The sequence below is a fragment of the Cryptomeria japonica genome, chromosome 11 (assembly GCF_030272615.1).
Source record: "Cryptomeria japonica chromosome 11, Sugi_1.0, whole genome shotgun sequence".
Lineage (NCBI taxonomy): Eukaryota > Viridiplantae > Streptophyta > Pinopsida > Cupressales > Cupressaceae > Cryptomeria > Cryptomeria japonica.
Window position 1 is genome coordinate 156,824,872 of NC_081415.1, and position 18,019 is coordinate 156,842,890.

General features: G+C 34.4%; 1 protein-coding gene across 5 annotated transcripts in view; it reads left to right on the forward strand.

The window, feature by feature from the left end:
* The first annotated feature begins 280 nt into the window (after window positions 1-280).
* Window positions 281-18,019, forward strand: part of LOC131066090 (nuclear transcription factor Y subunit A-7) — a 33,154-nt gene continuing 15,415 nt past the window's right edge. For 2 of the 5 annotated variants that reach the window (XM_058000793.2, XM_058000797.2), the window contains exon 1: window positions 281-439. The gene's annotated coding sequence lies outside the window, so the exon portion shown is untranslated. Of the gene's footprint in view, window positions 440-3,477; window positions 3,562-18,019 lie in introns of all 5 variants that reach the window. The other 3 variants (XM_058000794.2, XM_058000796.2, XM_058000795.2) reach the window with 3 other exon arrangements.

The window sequence follows — 18,019 nt, forward strand, 5'->3', positions numbered from 1 at the left end:
AATAATCACCTCTTTCAACTTAAAACCAACGCTTGGTGTACATATCTATTTCTCATAGATACAATTGGCATTACACAAAATAGAAAATTAAAAATTAAGAACAAATATATATAAATAAAATTTTCTTTTGAGGTACTGAACACAATCTCACTTCCTAGTATTTTAAGTGATAGAGCATAGAGATTCGGGTATCTTTTAAAATAATTTGAGCCACAAATTGGGCGAAAGATTTTTCCGTACTATGAATATAATCATTATTTTTAGTTATAAAAGATCCTCATATATATGTAGCAGTCATTAAGGATAAATGTTAAAAATCTTACGATATCGAAATGCACTGATTGGAGGTTGTGTAGGTTTTGTATGCAAACAAATCTTCTGCTATTGGCTGATTTGGATCTTCGTTCCGGCCGTTGAAGCACCAATTTTTTTTGCAAAGGTTAGCCAAATTCCTATTCTTACCTCCACTCTTTAAATATCGATACTATTAGCTGTCAACTGAAAAATTTAGAGGATAATTTAAAAGAGATCTTTAAATTTTGGACAGATTTAGACTTGTAGTTGGAAATTTCAGACCGAATTCCCTAAAGAAAAACAAACTTAGCTGTGAACTGAAACATTTGTAGAAGATGCTATTCATGTCGGTGGAGTGAATGAAGTTCTATTCTTTTGAGGATTTTGTTCACATATTTTTTTTTGTTAAGTTGTGTGATTTTTGTGATTTTTTTGTTATTTTATTTTGAATGACGAAGTTGATAATATGTGATGATAAATTTTTCGTTTTGGATTGATTAGACCAGCCACTTGTTGCGTTGTGGATTTTGCCTGTTTTGCGTCTGAATTGGGCGGTTACGGAATATTTGAAGGTGTTATTTTGTAATTTTTAGTCAATTTGAGGGTTTGGAAGTTAGATTTGTGTCATCGAGTGTAAACTTGCGGGAAAAGGCAATTCAGAGGAAAATTTTCAATTCCTTTGTTTATGGAACAAATATTCTTGTATGAGGGTTAAATTTGATGTCTTGTGCAGTTTGAGGGTTTCGGTGGTTGGATTGGTGCTTTTGACTGTAAATTTGGGAGACGTGGTTTCTGTGAGGCTTTAGACATTAATTTCTATGCGAAACATTCGTTTGTTTGAGAGTTAAATTTGAAGTCTTTTGTAGTTTGAGGGTTTTGGTAGTTGAATTGGTGCTTTCGACTTTAAATTTGGGAGAATTGGTTTTTGTGAGGCTTTAGACATTAATTTGTATGGAACAAATCCGTTTGCATGAGGGTTAAAATTGAAGACCTGTGCAATTCAATGGTTTTGGTTTTCGAATTGATGCTTTTGACTGTAAATTTGAGATAACTGGTAAATTTGAAGTCTTATTCATTTCGAGGGTTTCGGTGGTTGAACTGTTGTTTTTCAATGAATTTGAGAGACTTGGTTTTTGCGAGGCTTTAGACAGATTTGTGAGGTGATTTTGATACAGTAGCTTTTTAATTTTTGATGTTTACAATGTCAGAGGATTTTTAGCTGAAATTGAAGATTAAATTTATTGGGAAGGGTTTTTAATGATTTTTTCATTCCCTGTTTTATCTTAATGCAGCACTTGGGTTATTAACTTATTTGTCATTTGATTTGGGGTTTATGAGTGTAAGCTTGATGGAAATATTTTCCTCCACGAAGGATTTATGCATACAAACTTATTTTCTGTTTTACTGTGACAAAAATGGCTCTATGATTTTTATGTTTACGCAGTCTGAGGGTTTTGTAGTTAAGAGTTAAGATTTGAATGTAAATTTGATGGAAACAGTCTTTTTATGGTGTCTTAATATAATATTTACAGCAATCCATGTGTTTTAATAGTTGAATTGGAGTCTAAAAGTGTAGAGCTTAAACTTTGTGGAAATGATTTTTTTATGAGAATCTGCTCTGACAGACAAATTTTATTATTTTTTTATATGAATTTGATGGAAATAGTCGCTTACAAGGCTTCTGATGTGTATTCTTTTGTGGAAATGTTTTTCATAAATGCGGCTCTGCTCTGACAGACAGTTTTAATTTTCTTTTGGTATGAATTTAATGGAAATAATCTCTTAGGAGTTTCTGATATCTATTGTTTATGTGGCCAAGGGTTTCTTTGAGTTAGATTTTGGCTATGGTTTATAAACTTGGACCGATATTAGTTTTTACTATGTAATATATAGACAGGTAAGGGTCTTGTAGTTATATCTGTGACATCTATTGATGGCAACTTTGATTGAAAAATTATTTGCAGGGCGTATGAATTTAATTTTTATGCATCCCGAGGATTTTAATTATTGGATTGTCTATTTGCATAATCATATGGAGATGGTAACTAGGACGAGGGCAATTAATTAAAAAACATTACAGTACTACCAATTATGTAAATACAATATATTATTATTAATTTTCAGAATTTTATTGTTAAAAGTGACATATGTAGCATATAGTTTGTGAGCACAAGATGCTTCCATGGATTTAACCCTAATCATTTGATAAAATTTCTGCGCACATAGAAATCTAAAGATGTCTATTGATTTATCTCCTTACTAGCAGTACTTTGGGCTCTAAGAAGAAATAATTTATTATTAAAAAACCCCATAAATTGTAATGGAAAATGTAGACAATTATATTTTTTAGTGTTTTTTGAGCTCTCTTAGCTCTTCCCAATTCTCAAGGGACATTTGTATGAAAACATCAGATGTTAGGAACATCATTTGAACTCTCCTAATTTTATTGTTAAAAGTTACATATGTAGCATATAGTTTGTGAGCACGAGATGCTACCATGAATTCAACCCTAATCATTTGATAAAACTTCTGTGCACGTAGAAATCTTAAGATGTCTATTGATTTGTCTCCTTACTAGCAGTACTTTGGGCTCTAAGAAGAAATAATTTATTATTAAAAAACCCCATAAATTGTAATGATAAAATATAGACAATTACATGTTTTAGTGTTATTTTGAGTTCTCTTAGATCTTCCCAATTCTTAAGGGACATTTGTTTGAAACATCAGATATTAGGAACATCATTTGAACTCTCTTAATTTTGGGATGCTCCTATGTGTGTCTATGAGATGGGGACACATTTCTGATAGTTGAGATGAGTATTAGAGGTCAGAATGTGAGTCTTTAGGTAGCTATGGTCTTATTAGTGTAAACATGATGGAAAGTGTTTCTGTGCAAGGGTTTATTATCTTGAATGGAATAGATTCTTGGCAACAAGTTTAACTTGGAATAGATTCATGGCCACAAGTTTAATTTGGAATAGAGTTATGGTACAAGTTTAAAGTTGTGACAGGTCCACTTTATGATGTTCGATTTATTAAGTGTTTTGCAGTTGTTGAAATGGTGGTTTTGAGTATAAACTTGAGAGAAATGGATTTGTACAATTCTTTATTCTGAAACTTCTGCAATCCAACATATTATCTTTGAATTTGAGTGCAAATGCGGAGAGGTGGTCTTATGTGCAGAGAGGTGGTCTTATATGCGGAGTGTAAACTTGATGGGAAGGCTTCTTGTATGAGGTTTTATACTCAAAATTTATGCAGTCTGAGGTATCCTATCATTTATTCACAACACCATGCAAATTTAGGGTTTGTCATTTTTACAGTTATTCTAATGAGTAAATTTTGTGGTTATATTGGTGACTTCACATTTCAATTTGATGGTATATTTTGGTACATTGTATGAAGGTCCACTGGATATTCAAACATGACAAAAGTGGATTTTGCATGATGCTATATTCTGAAAATTTTCTGCAAATACAAGGAACGGGTCTTATTTATTTGAGTGTAAACTTTATGGGAAGGCTTTTTGTATCAGGTTTTATACTGAAGATTTATGTAGTGTGATGCTTGCTGCTGCTTTATTAACCACTGAGTGTAAATTTAGGGTTCGTTTTCTGTAAATTTCTAATGAGTAAATTTGTGGTTGTATTGGTGACTGCAAGTTTCAATTTGATAGTATTTTTTGGCACGTTGTATGAAGGTTCAATCTGTGAATTCCTAATAATTCCAGGGTTCTGGATACTTAACAAAGATGGAAAGTGTGTTTTTTTTGTCTGGAATAGTTGGTATATGGGATTTCATTAAACAAGTTTTTGGAGTAGAAGGGTGGTCATCTTTGTATTGGTAATTTGATTGATTCCATCTGTAAGAATTATTAACTTCCGGTTTCACGAGGGTGAGGCAGAGATCATGTGCCATATTCAGCTATCTTTATCCAGATATAGTTTGTGTCAAAACATGTGCTTCCGTCATGGAGTTAACTAGGCTGACATACAACTCATCAAAGTTCTGATTTAACTGAATTTTGGTGTCTCGATGACGGATGAGCTTGGATGCAAGTCCTGAACAGTTTTTAGAGGGTGATTTACCCATAGAGCTTATCATAAAAACCAAAGGAAGTACACATATCTTTGAAGTTCTTTTTTTTTTCGAGGAAAACAAAGTTTCCAAATTGGGGATAGGTATGTTCATAAAAACATATACATATTTACATCCTAAAAACAGGAATTAAGTTCAGAACACCACACATCATGCATATGCTAAACAAAACTATTCTAAATATGTCAAATTTGAAAATATAATATACTAATTTGATATATTGTTACACCATAACTTTTTATGACTTGGATTTCTGCCTTTCAATATTTAAATCAATGCCTACTGATTAGAAAAGTACTTGCTTGGGCACGCCTAAGGTATTATATATTAATATCATTTGATTGGTGTGTATATTTGATTATCGTAATAAAGGGCAATGATAAAAGAAAAGTCTATACATTCATTAGAGATGGAATGCATGATAGTGTAGATGTAGATGAAAATTTGATTGGTTATTTTTGAAGGGGCCCTTCCTACAGCTCTCATCAAAACGTGCGGTCTCTTGAGCCTCACGAAATAAGTTAAATAAATATGTGATGGGGTTTACTGGGTGAAAATGTTGCCTCATTAAATCATGCCTACTCTTGAAAAAAGAAAATGGTTGGACCAAGTTATAGCGAGGATGATAATACATCGTGTTTCTTCAACACCTTTTATTGTTTGATTGAATCTGAGTTTAGTTTGAGTGCAGCCAATGGTGATGTTATTGCTAAGTCTGGTTCAAGCAGCCTGCGATGTATGCAGTAAACAGTCACTTTTCGCTGCTGTCTGGGACTTGTCAAACACACAAAAAATGTTAAATGACTGTCGTTTAGGGTTTCCAATGCATGTTTTATGATGGAAAATGTTGTCTGCTACTCGAATCATCATGGCGACGCCATAAAAATACCATTTGCAACCTAGAATTGCCTAGGTACATGCATCAATGATTCCATATGATTCTGACCCCCAAAAATGGTATCCTACCCAATTCCACAGGGGGTTTGTATTTGAGTCTGGTTGCAAGATGAATTTTACTTGGAAACACAGGTTTTTTTTGCCAACTCAGTAACTTAGGGAAAACACAATGTAGAAAATATAATATAGGGGATAAGTTTACTTGGATACTATCACATACCATATCATTGAGAATGATGATAGCTTTAATTACAACATTAAGCAGTTTTGCTGGTTATAACCACCTATCACCTTATGCATCTTATTATGAAATTTTGATGTGAATTAAAAGTCGACATTTTACTTCATTCACATTGGCAATGCTAAGGTTTTTTTTTTCTGCATTGCTTGCCATTTTCTGCAACATTTTGCAAGACTTCTTATGACAAGGAAAAAGGTTTTATACTATACTTAGGCACATTATTCAAAAGAGTTGCCAAGTTCTTAATAAAAAATTGTATACATTGTCACAATATTCTCTGAGTAGTCAAGTACGTACAGGTCTTGACTCGACTCTTTGCAAAATTATTTCCAAGTGACAAGTGCAAATGAGTTAGCCCTCACCTTGTTTACCTTGAGTCTAAGTTGTATGACTGTATTTAATAGACATAACAAAATGCACATTATTGGTGAATATTAAAATGCTCTAAATTTATCATGGAAAAAACTGAACAAAACAGAGCCAGCAATATAAAATAAACTAATGCATCACAAATATGACAATAAAATATGCACACAGCATTTGTCATCGGTACATACTCCACTACTTGATACCTACTGCGTGTGAAATAGACATATCAGGGAATAGACAAGAGGAGGGACGGAGAAAAGACGAGGAAAGAGCAGGTGGCACATCCCCGTGCTTTTACACCCTATGTTGCAAAAGGAAGAATTAAGAGTAGGGGTGATGGCACCTATGATCACAAAGCTAGAGGAGTGTCTGTCTCCAGGGCAACTCACTCTATAAGGGTTAAAAAGGGTTAATGGTAATGTCTTCCAAAGCTGACTAAAGCCAAAAAAACAGCTAAAATATTCAATTAGGCAAGCATAAATTTGTCCTTTTTCATCTATTTTAATCAACATAATAAATAACATTTATTCATTTACCCATGTTAAACATTTCAAAGGGTTGCATTGAACAAGGAATAGATTTACAAGAAATTATTTCACAACACATCATTCATCCTTTGAACATTTAAGATGGATTCAATAATAAGGAATATTTATTTCTAATTTCCATCAATAATCATACGAACAATTTCACTTTATCACTATGCGAGCATGCTAAAGTAAGTAGAGAGTAACAACATGAAGATCAATTACATTTCTTTAGTAGAAAGTTTGTTCCATTAACATATAATGGAGGTTCAAGAGGATGTATGCTCATTTTCATTACCTTACTCCAAACATATGCAAGTGATTCCATTTCTTTTTTTAAGTCCACTAACAAGGAGAGAGAAAGAAAGAGATGATATTTCCGTTGCCTGCCTATCTTATCAATATGAAGATTCAATCTCCTTTGATGATTTGGTCAACTTAAAGGAAGGTAGTGTGAGAGATAGATACACAAAGCGTTATTAAGTTTAAAACCTTAATGCAACCATTTCCATTCACCCCTACATATACAATTCACAAGGTTTAAAATCAAATTCAACATTAAGACATCACAACAGGGATTGCGTTCCTTGATCCACGTTACAAAGAAGTATATAGACCATGAATAATTATATTGAACTTGCTCTTGCTAGCATAATTCTATGAGTGAACTTTCCCTCATGCTTTATCTATGTTAACCCAATGATACGATAAGGAAACATTTGCTTAAACATAATTTCCAATTATGCATAAGATGGAAAAGAGAAATACAATATAATGAATGAACTGCATTCCTTAACTGTATAAATAAAGAGTTAAATTTGACAAGACCAAACAAGGCATGCTACAAAATCAAATAAGGAGCATATAACTATAAATCATATGAACTCAAATATAATCGCCTCTCTAAGCATTAAAACGTCAAAAATAGTCATTGTGCAACTAGGAAGATGTAGATTGCAAAACAAATTTCCTCATGAGGTAAAGTTGGTCCTGACTATGGCTTCAAGAGAAATCCGTAGTCTTAGGTCATAATCACAGTTTGACCACAAAAAGAGAGAATGGGGACTGATCATAGTCTGACTGTTGTTTCTCGATAAATTCCCTGTTCTCGTACACCGTTGGACCATGGGTTCTGGAAATTGTGCAATTTGTTTAACCATTGGTTCCATTTTCAGTGTTCAAAATAAAACACAAAACACCTCAAAACACTTACCAAGATTCTTTATTAGGGTAATACAAATACACAATCAAATTGGATCAGGAAATAGGTAATGATTTTCACATATTAACTTTTTTCTAAAGTTCGGTGCAAACAATATAGTTACATTTTTCTTTCAAGATTGAGATACATATTTAAGCCACCCAATTTCAGTTTTCTTACAAGCTTGCATTGATATCAAAACGGCTTTTTACAAATCTTTAATGTTCCAAAAGATGGCTCTAAGCTCCACGAAACAACGCATGACCAATGAAAGTAGCTCACCTTCCAACATTATGGTAGCCATCAGCTACCAACATCATGCTAGGATGATTATACAAGGACTGGGGCTACAAACAACATCAAACAATCAAACAAGTCATGAACTCAACAGACACAAAATACACATTCATCATAGACATTCTCAAAAGCGATTACAGACAAATATTTCCCTAAAAAAATGTGAAAAGAAGGAAGAACAGTCTTCTCATCCTACTATACAATCCACCTTGCCAAGTGAATTTCGAAAAAAATAATGCCAGCCTCCTAGTCAAAATCAATAGTAGAAGATTTGACATCGAAAAGAATCTGAAAATTAATTAAGGATGTCATCTTTGGCCCATAGACTGTTTAGTCTCGTGGACGTCATTAAAATCTTTCAATTTATTCATTCCAAAGACCAAAATGACATTGCACAAAAATGAAGAGATTAAGGAGATCACTTCCAATCTAAAGCTTACCAAGGAAGATTATAAACTTGTCCTCTCGACCAAGCTCCCAATCCTTCCCAACACCTCCCAATATCTCCAAGCATCCCAAGCATTTTCTTCCCGAAACTCCAACTCTCATGAGCTCTCTCCTTATATTTTTCCCCCCCAAAAAAAGTGCAACAACGAAAGAGTTGACTTCCCAAGGCTCCCACATGAGCACATGCCTTCCAAAATGCTCCAAAGCCATCCCGAAATTACCCTACCTGGAAGGTACTTGACCTAGGGACCTCAAATCAACATAAAATAATTAAAAAATCACATTTAACAATCCCCCCAAAATCCATAAAAGGTCAAATCCGAATTTCTCAATTAAAATAAAGACAAAAACATTTAAAATCAACCATCAAATGAAATATGCAACATATCATAATTAAAAAGTGGACGTAACTAGGCATCGCAATATTGCTAACAAAGAGGTATCTTGGTCAAACTTGACCAAGACAACTTCTTGTCACTAGTTAAACACGGTCAATGTCTCATTACATTATAGTGTGAAGTAAGATGGTGGGTGGTTCTTGACAATCCTTTAGTGTGCTATTAGCCAACCTGTAAGTCCCAGCATACTCAATTGCACGTTAAAATTCCTCTTGGTAATATATAGCCAAAGTACTATCGTAATATATGTAATATTAATCATGCATGTAAAATCACTATTCATTATTAACCTCCATAAATTATAATCTATTTAAGATTGACATTTAATCTATAATTTAACTAATTCAAATCAAACACCTCATTAGCTTGTAGATAAATATTATGATCAACTATTTAATTAAATACTATTTTAGATTCAACCAATTATACCACATCTCATTACTCTTTAAGATTAATCACAATAGTTTTCACACTGATGTTCAGCCTTAAGCATATATCATTATGTAAACCTAAAACCAATGCGTGCCACACTTAAGCAAATGCAATACACTAGAAGCAACATCTTAAAGAATTTATCAGCGTACAACCCTAATTTTAAGGATCATTCAAAAATGAATTAGATGAATTACAAATTAACATATTTGCCAACATCATAATTAGGACAATTATAAACAATCATTCCTTATTGTTTATTACAGCCCTAATATAAGGGCACCAGAAGCATCCATAAAATCAGATCAGCATTATCAAGACACAAGGTAGTGTCAACATTATTAATAATCCAATGAAATGACTCGAGCATGATTTACTGGTGAACACGATTAATGATTTATAAGAATTCCAGTCAAGGAAGTAAACATTTATATAATATGCAAGCAAGATTATAATGAAAATAATGCAGTAGGTGGTACAAGCTAAATCCAAGGTTAAAGATAAGAGAAACATCCAGGAAAAACAATTAACATACACAACTCACCTGCATGACACCTTAGAACTACCACATGGTGCCAAATGTCAAAAAGTAAGATAACTCATGGATCTATTCCATCATTATAAAGGCTTACTTCAGTCCAGTTATGATTAAATCAACAACCACTCAACCATTCCTAAAGTATGCAAATTATAATCATAAAAGAGAATCTGGATCATTAACATCAAAATCATACGTCAAGGTTAAACATGATCTACCACTGTTTGACGACTCTCAACATAAGAATCCATAGTATGAGTTAGTATATCGATAAACACGAAAAAATCAAGCTATCTTCAGAGCTACAGTGATGATGACCAAGGAATGTCTAAAACTATTGAATTTAAAATCGGTATGGAGAGAGATGGAGTTGCAACACAGTTGGGCCTTACAAATACATCTGAATTGAAGGGAGTGATGTTATATAATATTATTAACTATGAAGAGGTACGTTTAAGAGTTATGGTTTTAGTTATATTATACTATATAAGAAGATTTAAGTTGTAGGAGTATAAGTGTTCTTTGGTGAAGCGAAAGAGAGTCACTCATGGTAGGAGTTACTCACTCCTTGTAGGGGCAAGGTCCTCGAGAGCACCAAGATGTTCTCCTATTCATTTGTAGAAGTTGCTTTATATTTATAGTTTTTTGTCCCGTACTTATAAGTTATAACTGTTTAGCTCAATGTGCACTAGTTTATGATAGTTAAAATATTTTCTTTTTATCTATATGATAATTATATGATTTTGCTATAAGGTCGTAGTAGCCTACACTTTGGTACTAGAAGTTAGAACAATCGTTAGTAAAGGAATATAGTATGAAAATAAGTAGTGAAATATTCTGAAAATGAATAAGTTGTTTTTAATTTTTAGGATTGCTGACAAAGAGTGCCGAAGTCAAATATTCGGAGTTTTCTTTGAAGTATCTTTTAAATTATGGTTTTGTTTAGTTTGATCCTCAACAGCTTGTTTAAGTATAACGAGAAGCAAATTTAAAATGATGTTTTGAGTCATTTTTTTACAACTATGATATATATAGAGAATTTGCAAGAAAATACTATTGAGAAGTAATCTAGAATAGAGACTGGACAACATATTAACGAGTTTTGAATAATACAAGGTAAATAGGACGATTTGACATTACCAACTCAAGTACAATGATACCTGAATACAAGTGTTTTTTAAATGATGCAATCGTCCAATGCAGAAATGATTCAAATGGAATAATCTGCAACAAAAATAAAAGAGAAGTGAGAACACATAACAACAAAGTTGCATGCACATGGATACGGATACAAATACAGATACAGTATCGGATATGGATACGGCCATTTTTTAAGACCCCCAATATGGATACAGCTGGATACAACATTTATAAAAATCAAATACACATATATTTAACACAATTTTGTAAGTTATTAGAGGAGTATTTAGACACATAATTGCTACATAATTAATTATAAGTTGATTTATCAATTTACAATATGCAAAAACAGTAGAGTTGCATTGGAAGATAACCTAAAAAAATGGGTCGCTGAAATAGAAAAACATTTCATTTGTCTTTCTCATTTGGTGTAGGTTTTGTTTATACCATTTTTTTTTAAATGCATTAATGAATTTTTTTTTAATATTAAATTTAGGAAGATTTATGTCAAATTTTAATACAATAAATTCACATAGTATCTGGCATGGTTGGGAAATCAAGGTTTTTTGAGCACACGTGGGTACAATATCCTATGTGTATCCGGACTGTATCGAATACGTATCCGTTTGGATATGACGATACGCACGCCAAGGGAAGGACAAAGGAGTTTCCAGCCACTCTGTATAACAAAATCTGGAAGGTGAGATAGCATGATTACTACCGACATTAGAAAGGAAAGCTTTGTGGAGAGATTAACATTATGGGTGAGGAAATTTTAATGTTATTCAGTGTCTGTATGTAATGCTTATTGTCAACCTAGGTCAAGAAGTGAAATGCAAGGCCATTTACAACTGTATAGAAAGCATAGTGTCAGACAAAGTTAAGAAGTGAAATTCAAGGTTGATTGATGTCAGAACATTACAAAAATGGACATCACAATGTTAACAAGAAATTTCTGAGACATTATGCTCACTGATGGTAGACTGAGATATGAAATCATGTATATCAATAGTGATTAATGATGTTTATTGTTTGCTAATGACGACTTATGTTTACAGCATATTGATTTTAATTGGTGGTGATTTGTGAATTCAACACTGTATCATCTTGAGCATTGATTTTAATTGGTGGTGATTTGTGAATTCAACACTGTATCATCTTGAGCATACATATGAAATGTGCTAGTGGTTGCACAACATCAATATACTTGTCTGACCACATGTATAGGTGATGCTGTAAGCAACAAATGCAGAATTAGCAAACAATAGTGATAGGAAGCCCTTGGGATTAGATTAAAAGCACTTCAAAATATAAAATACAGTAGAAAGGGGAATACTTGCAAAGATGTTTCTGCGAGCAAATCTCTTTCCACATTTATTGGCACCAGAGCTGTGGCCTAAACTTTAGTTTGAACTTAGAAGATTCAATCATATAAAAGTATAATAATAAGATTATACATCGGTATGACTTATTGTGTGCACTGATCGGGAGTATCTTTGTATATAGTTTTAGAATTCAAATTCTGAAACCATTTAAGTCCTGGGAGAAAATGTTTTGCAAATCAATGGATATCCTATTTGGCCCATAATTTGATTAACCTAGCAACTCATTCAGCATAGAAGATACTTACATTTGGAATTAGAGTAAGTTATGCTATGCCAAAAAAGAGCACAATCTCGGACATCAAAAGCAGATTCTTATATTTCAAGAAGAAAAGTAGATTTATTTATCAAGGGTAGATTTTTAAGTATCAAGAAGATGAAGAGTTTTCTCATGTATCAAGAGCTAATTCTATGTACCAAGAAGAACATATTTTCTTATCAAGAGCTAATCCTATGCAGGAGGATGACGAGAAAATTCTTATGTATCAACTTTGAAAAAAGGATGGATAACTTACTACAATCTAGAAGAAGATTAAAAGCAACAATATAACTGTTCAGGGGCCGACTTAAGTTTTGAAATTTCCAGTTATCAATTCTGCTATCATTTATGATTAAACACAATTGTCAGGAACTAGCATGCTTGAAGATTTGTTATATAGCCAAATAAAATATATTCTTGCATATGATCTTCATCTGGAAGCAGCAGTTTATTTAAATAAGCAAACTCATCTTATGCTGGACACAAGGATTACTGTGAAGTATTCTCTCTGATAAGCTTGGTAGCTGGTTGTTGAGAAGTTCGTCACTTTATTGATTGAAGAAGGATTTGAAATCAGATTAAGTTCTTTGTTCTTTCCTTTTTTGTTTGTGAACAAAGACAACACCATAATGAGGCCACAGGCATATGTGGATTTTCTTATGTTGACATAAAGTTAATCATACCATGTTTCTGAAGATGGAGAATTTGATCTTTGGAGGCCTCAAGATATTGATATCATCAACCTCATCTACCTATTGATATTGCTATATCGTTGGGTTTGGTTTTATGTTGGCAACAATAGTGTTCCTTTTTTTGAATATTGTGATTGTGTTAGTTCAAGCATATTCAATTGGAATTATGAATTTTTGGGCCAGATAGTGTTACTAAATTTGTAGACACATTATGAGCTGATTTAAAAGTTTTGAACTTCTACACATTCTCCAAACTGATCTCTTACAACCAGATTATTGATGTGTCCATTATTGAATATATTTCTATTGGCTTATGTGTGGGTTGTCCGTACTTTTGCTTTGAGGCTCAGCATGTTGGGATTTAAAATGCTAGGTTTAGGTTTTGAATTTCTTTTATGAACTGTTCGTTTTGAGACCTGTTGTGAACTCTTTGACACATCACCCCATTGAGAATGGGGACCCTCTCCTTTCTTGCTTTCTAGGGTTTTTGTTAGTGTCCCGTGGCCTTCCGCTTCAGTTTTGCTCAGTTCTGTCAAGTTTTGAACGGTTTGAGTCTTAAGGATTGAAAGTTAGTATTTGCAAGCCAAGTGATAAGAGAGTCTAAACACCGTCAAAGTGCCTAGAAAGGCCAAAGGACGAAGAACGCAATTGATTTGAACGAATTCAAACAACTTTCTATTTTTGGAAAGTTTGTTTTTTTGCATTTTCCTATTTTTTAGGAAGTTTCGTTTTTGACATTTTTAGCTCAATCCCCGGGATGGCTAGTTGTAGAAAGTTTTCCCTATTTTTTAGGGATGTTTGCTTTTTGCTTTTTCGGAGTAGGGACCTAGGGTTTGCACTGGTACCACTGACTTGCATTGATTGCAATCGAAAATTTTCAGTTTTGACCCAAATGGCTAAGTTCCTACATTTTAGGGGTCATGGTGCTTCGGATGGGTTACCTGAGTATGGATTTCAAATATCATGTTAATCTGGCTAAAATTGAAGAAGTTATCAAATTTTGAAGTTTTCCAAGTATTTTGCTAAGTCTGGCTAATCATGTTTGGTGTTGAATATTGTTCCAAGAACTCCAAAAAGTCTGCCCAAGCAAGGTATGGTGGTGCCAAGACTTGTTCCATGTGCTCAACAAAGTCTGCCCAAGCAAGGTATGATGTTACCTCAAGCTGCCAAGTTCGCCCTACTATTCATAGCCATGGTGCAAGGAAGCAAGGAAGTCCGCCCTCCTAAGATCATGAATCAAACAAGGTCCGCCTCGCAATGAAATGTTAAGGTTTCTAAACCTTCTCAAAGTCTGCCCTAAGGATGAGTCTAAGGCAAAAGCATAATCATGTTCCTCTTGAAGTCCGCCTTGAGGTAATGAGTCATCAACCCCTCCGAAGTCCGCCTTGAGGGAGATTTGGTTAAGTTAAAATGCAAAGTGGACATGTTTGATAAAGTCCGCCTTATGCTGCAAGGACAAAGTTCCTAAGTGCTGTCAAGTCCACCCCATGATGCAGATGAAAGGCTCCTAAGTGTGAAGAACTCCGCCCAAGGTGATTAATGATGGATCACAGCTTAAGTAAAGTCCACCCTAGGAGGAGGACATATGAAGTGCACATTGGAAGTGAAGTTTGCTCAAATGAAGAAGAATGACTTGTTAGAGACGAAAGAACCAAGCAAAGTCCGCTCAAGAGGATATCATCTGGTGCTTAAGTATCTCAAACTCTGCCCAAGAAGTGAGGGAAGTAACAAGGTTGAAAGATTCTTAAGTCAAACAAAGTCTGCCCTCCTTCAAATCAAGGTGCATGACATCAAGAAAGTCCGCCTAACCTGCATATGGTTCCAAGCTTCTATGAAGTCCGCCCTAGGGAAGTGATTACAAGGTACATGAAACAAGTAAAGTCCGCCTTGGAGGTGTTGAGAAAAGAATCAAGTGAAGATTACCTTGAGGATGAAGAAATATGGCTATTTGTATGAAGTGGTGCCAAGAATCAGATCAAGTCTGCTGAAGAAGTAAAACATGTGGTGCCTAAGTGTGGAGAAGTCCGCCCTTGATCAAGTGAATGGTGCACAACCTTGGTGAAGTCCGCCCAAGAGAATAATCAAGGTGCACATCCCTCACCAAGTCCGCCTAGAACACATTGAATGGTGCATCAAATCAGTGAAGTCCGCCCAATCTGCAAGGTAATGTGGTGCATGAAATCTGTCAAGTCCGTCCTAGGGAATGGTTGCAAAGTGCACAAGTCAAACAAAGTCTGCCTCAGGAAGAAAGTTTAAAGGTCCAATGCAAGGTAAAGTCCGCCCTAGCAGGAGTAAAGTGGTGCACAAACTTAACCATGTCCGCCCAAGTTTGGAGGTGATAAGAAGTCACGAAATCAATGAAGTCTGCCCTCATGAGGAACATGCTAGGTTTGGGGAGAGAGGAATATTCTCGAGTGATGTCAGCAAGATTTGATGATGAAGTTTGAACTGAGACAAAATTAGAAGGTTTTTTCTAAGAAGAATATTGCAGATCTGGTTCGAATTGTGAACTGAAAACCAATTTAGAAAGTTGCATTGGAAAGACAAGATGAAGATTTCAGTAGTGACAAGTCAACTGAACACCAAAATAGAAACATTCTTTAAGGATTCAAAGGACTGAAATGATATTAGAAACAAATTTTTGAAGAGATTTCTGAGTTTCTAATTGAGAATTCGAACTTCAATACAAATACAATTCATTCTTTCATTTTCTCACATAAAGTTCGAGTTTTGGATAGCAAGTGGATTGAGTTTTTAAGAGGTTTTATGCAGGCGAAGGACATTTTGAGAGAGTTTTTAAGAGTTTTGCAGGTTGAAAGAAGATTTCAAGAGAATTTCAAGTATAAGTCTGAGTTTCAACCATTTTCCACGAGTTTGCACATAGATTTTGGAAGAACCATGATTGATTGGAGGGCAAATTCATTAATTTTCTGAGTTAAACTTCTGATTTTACCTCCTTGGAAGCTTCTTTTCCCTTCTTCCTTATTCTTCCAAAGGTAAAAATGGATTCTATGGGCAGAGTATTGGGTTCTCAACCTGGTTTTCTTCAAAGTTTTAAAAAGAAAGAATGAATCCAACAGATTATCCTTCTCTTCTTTCTCATTCTCTGCCTTGTGAACAAGTCAGTATGATCTCAATCAAGTTGTGTTGGACTTAGTTCTGATTTCCAATTGAAATCTGACATGCAGCTTACTGAGTTTGGTTATATTCAAGGGATTTTCTTGAGATTTCCAGAATACCCTAGTGTTGAAAAACCCCATTTTAAGGCTAAGTATTGGAGAAAGAGTGAAAATCATGATATACTTAGCTATCAAACCATCAAAATTCATGCTCAAAATGAGGATTCTAACTTGATTTTCTTTTGGTTTTATAGGTCATAAATGGCAGCTGAGGCGGGATCATCGCAGAAAACATGAATGGAGTTTCGAGCCAAATTCAGAATTGAAGACAAGTCCACAAGCAAGGTTCGCCTGAGCATAAAGATGGCCAAAATTTGGCTAAGTATGGGAAGAGCTATTATGATGAAGGAAGGCCTAGAGGAATTCTTCTCCAAATTCAAGGCACTTGAAAGAATCTCAAGGCACCAAGAAAAAAAAGTCCTTAGACTTGATGAAAAGAATTTCTGACTTCTTGGGAAATTTCATCCATAATCCCAAACCTATTGGAGCAGTCAAGACAACTTCTTGAAGGATTTCATCTCTGGAAGAAATCAAAGACAAGCTCCCAATCAGAATCAGATGGTGACAAGAAGAAACAAATTTCCATACTTGCCAATTTCTTCACACAAATTGTAGAATTCAGAGAAGACATCCAACATGTTGAGGTGGTGCCTTGTCATCTTCCAACCAGTCAGATTGTTCCAAGTCAGCTTGTCCAGGTTCAATGAACCTGACTTATCCAGAAGCTTCTAGAAGGGCACACTTCACAATGCACAACCTTCTATCTTTATTGTTGGTTCATATTTAGCAAGAAGGACAAGTGTCCCCAAATGTAATTTTCTCATTGGTCGAGGGGTAGTTAGTTTTGGGAAACCCTAATTAGGGTTTTATCTTTCAACTGAGCCCTTGATCACTGTTTGATCTCGACTTTTCATTGTTTTCTAGAAAACTATATAAGGCTACCTCCTCTCATTTGGAGAGTGTGAGGTTTTTGATATATTGTTGCATGAAGGTCATTTTTCAAATAATATATTGCATGTGCGCTTTCTCTTAAGGCTTTGCAATTTCTGTTATTTGAGTGATTAGCATGGTTTCAATTTCCTCAACACATTAGTTAGAAGTTAATTTAGATTTGCTTTCAAAGTTGTTAAGAGTTGAATGAAGGATTTGATAAGTATTAATTAACGGTGTATCTCCACTCATACTTTTGGTGAATGGATGATTTCCATTTCACTGTGCAAAGTTAGTCTGAGCCTATCCCCTGTATATGCCAAAACTTCGATCATAAGCATAACCCATTGAAGATTGCACCCACTTTGTGTAGTTGTCCTTAGTGTGGCGAAGCAAAGTGTGGTTTCCTGAGAACACCTAGTTAATACCGTCTCCAGAATTCGTAGGTTTAGATTAGCTTTCTTAACCCTATCCCCTTTTCCCCTTTTTGAAAGCCTAAATCTCGGAAAATCCAAAAAAAAAGAGCCTGAAATTGACAAATTTATCTAAGTCCATAAGCTTGAAAGACATTTGTAATCGTAAGTCCCCCTTGAGATTTTCAGCATACACTACCCAAGTAGCTATCCCACTAAAGTCGCTTGTTCGCACATATAGACCTTGGAATCGCCATATGATAATCGGTGACTTTTCAAGAGAGG